This window comes from Macrotis lagotis, chromosome 1 (assembly GCF_037893015.1).
Source record: "Macrotis lagotis isolate mMagLag1 chromosome 1, bilby.v1.9.chrom.fasta, whole genome shotgun sequence".
NCBI lineage: Eukaryota > Metazoa > Chordata > Mammalia > Peramelemorphia > Peramelidae > Macrotis > Macrotis lagotis.
Window position 1 is genome coordinate 334,189,281 of NC_133658.1, and position 3,224 is coordinate 334,192,504.

The window sequence follows — 3,224 nt, forward strand, 5'->3', positions numbered from 1 at the left end:
ATAAAGAAGAAAAGAAAGATGATTGTATAAGTAATTGCATTATTATATAGTTTATTTACATGATTTCATTATACTATAAATAAAATCTAGAAATTTAATTACAAAATAAAGCTATTTGTGTCTTCTGCAGTTTTATTTGCTTTCCCTTCTCTTGGTATTTTGGTTCAATCCCATCTCCTCCATAAGGCTTTCTGGGGCTCTTCCATTTGAAACTGATATCCCAGTATTCTGATGTCCTATTGATCTTAGACTCAGCATCATTTGACCTAACATTTAATTCTTTTGCAACTCATTGCCCTTTTACTGATTGCTTATCACAGGGGATTTAAATCATTTTTTTTTTTGTTTCATGATACACAAAGTGCGTGTCTGAAAGTTTGGTGATTTCTATGGACCTCTTTTCATAATGATGTATGAAATGAATAAAATGAAATGCAGATGATTTCAAAGGAAACCAAATATATTAAAATAATTATCAGAATATTAGGGGAAAAATTCACTTAAGTCATGTTAAGAATTTCTGTTTTGTGAGGGAAGGGCAAGTGGTGGATTAAAGGCAGCAACCCAGTTGAGATCTCTCAACTTTTCCCTGCAAGCAACTCGAAAATAATTTCCTAAATCAAAATTTTGTTGGCAAAGGCAACAAAAGGTAGAGGTAAAATATTGTTCTAGTCTAAGAATACTTAAGAGGTCAGCTGGAGAGTTCTGTAACATTTGATTTGGACACTGACCCAGAGAACTTGTAGAGAGAGTACTAGTGGTAGCTGTGATAGTGGCAGCAGCAGCAGCAGCAGTTTAAGAAACTCAGAAACAGTAAGGAGATCAATCAATTTATCAGAAAGAGATACAGGGGACTCTTTGCTGGCACTTGGTACAACTGGTGCTAATTGGCAACACTGTTGTCTTCATACAAGTTTGTGTTGTAATTCCAGAATTGAGTGGTCAGTCACAAGGGAGCAAGAGTTCCTGTTGCAGTTCCAAGGCAAATAGGAGCACTTGGAACTATAGGGGAAACAGGTGTTCTTCCAGGATAAAGACCAGAGTATAAAGTAGGAGAGCAGTTACCACACCTCCCCCAAGATCACATCACCTTGGAAGCACCTAAAATTTGGAGACCTCCAGAAATAGTTCTGAAAAGAGCAGGACAAAAACTCTAAAACTTAGAATAAAGATGCCCCATCCCTCAGAAGAGTAGAGTGTAACTTTAACAAAAAGTTCAGTCAGGAAATAGAAAAAATAGAAAAACAACAGCAGCAACAAAAGGAACTTGCCTATAAAAAAGCTACAACAGTGGCAAGGAAAACCATAACATTCCCTTAGAAGAAGATAACATGTGAAGACTGATTAAAAAAAAAAACACTTAAGTGGCAGCTAGGTGGTGCAGTGGATAGAGAACCAAGCCTGAAGTCAGGAGTGCCTGAGTTCAAATGTGACCTCAGACACTTAATAATTACCTAGCTGTGTGGCCTTGGGCAAGCCACTTAACCCTGCTGCCTTGCAAAAACTAAAACAAAAAACAAAAAAAAACCCACACACTTAAAAGTGCCAATTGGATGCAATGCTGACAAAATTTCCAGAAGAGTTAAAGAGATATGAGTGGTAAAGAGGGAAAAAAATGGAAAAAGAAATGAGAATAAGAATGAAAATTGTGAAAAGAGAATTAACACTAAGGTAAAATAGGTAGCCCCAAATTGAAGGAAAATGGCATCTTCAACAGAATCAGTCTAATAGTAAAAGGAACAAAAATTGACAGAAGAACTACAAAATAAAATTGACCACATATAAAAATGAGTTGCAAAAACTCACTTAGGAAAATAATTCCTCAAAATTAGGATTGGGCATATGGAAATTAATGACTCTATAAGACATCAAGAAACAATCAAACAGGGAAGCTAGGTGGCACAGAGTACATGCTAGTGGACAGAGTACATGCCCTGCAGTCAGGCTGAACTGAGTTCAAATCCGGCATCAGACACTTAATAATTTCCTAGTTTGGGCAAATCACTTATTCCTTGTAAAACCAAAGCAGCAGCAGCAACAACAACAAAAAGAAACAAAATCCAAAGAATAATAAAAAATAAAATATTAAAAATCACAAGATTTAGTAGTTTCCATATTGAAGGTGCAGAGAACTTGCAATACAATATTCTGGAAGGCAAAAGAGCTAGGATTACAACCAAGATTAATCTACCCAGGGAAACTGAGTATAATCCTTTGGGGGGGAAAGATGAATTTTTAAAGAAATAAAGGACTTTCAAGCATTCCTGATGAAAATATCAGAGCTTAATGAAAAAAAACCTTAAATTCAAAAACATGATTCCAGAGAATCAAAAAAAAAAGAAGAAACAAGAAAGAATATCCAAAAGAGACCCAATAAAGACAGACTGCTGACAATTCTATGTATAGCTGATGATGCATGTAGCTTCTAAGAAATTTATTAATTTTTGAACAGTTTGTCCTCACTTCAGCAGCATATATACTAAAATTGGAATGATACAGAGAAGATTAGCATGAACCCTGTGCAAGGTAGACATGCAAATTCATGGTGTTCCATATTTTTTATATAATCATATTATTTCCTTTGTTGTTCTGTTACTAATATGTTCAGTTATGTTTTTCTAAATTAAAAGTTATCTAAATATTCAACTAGCCTTCTGTTGAAAAACTGCCTTTTCAGGCAATTGGAAAAATAAAATAAAATTTCAATTGAAAAAATATTGGAGCAGTTCAAAGAATTTCATAAAGAAGTCAGAGGACATGAGTGTGAGTCAATTATGTTGGAATGATCTCTAAAAATAGTATGAAAGTATAGAAAGAGATGCCTTGGGAAATGGGAGAAAGAAGAGAAAAAGAATGAGAAAAAATTTCTCTCATCCAAGAGGTATGCAAGAAAGGGCTTTTACAGTGGGGAAGAACAGAGAATTTAAGGTAATACTTGAACTTCACTCTCATTGGAATTGGTTCAAAGAAGGAAAAGTTCAAATTCACACACACACACACACACACACACACACACACACACACACACACACAAACAGACAAAGAGACACAAACAGATATACAAACACAGAGTTGTATAAAGAAATCTAATTTAGCCAATAGGGAAATAGGAGGGGAAGAGGAAAAAAAGGGTGGGGTGATACTGACAAGATTAAGGACTGGTTAAGTGGAGCAGGGTTAAGAAACAAAATAGACTTTTGATGAAAGTCAAGATATAAAGAGAG

The 3,224-nt window shown here is 35.0% G+C and overlaps 1 non-coding gene across 1 annotated transcript; it reads left to right on the top strand.

Annotated features, from left to right (window-relative positions):
• The first annotated feature begins 2,455 nt into the window (after nucleotides 1-2,455).
• On the top strand, nucleotides 2,456-2,560 carry LOC141510496 (U6 spliceosomal RNA). The gene has a single exon (XR_012474978.1). It is a non-coding gene; the product is annotated as a U6 spliceosomal RNA (small nuclear RNA).
• The last annotated feature ends 664 nt before the right edge of the window (nucleotides 2,561-3,224 follow it).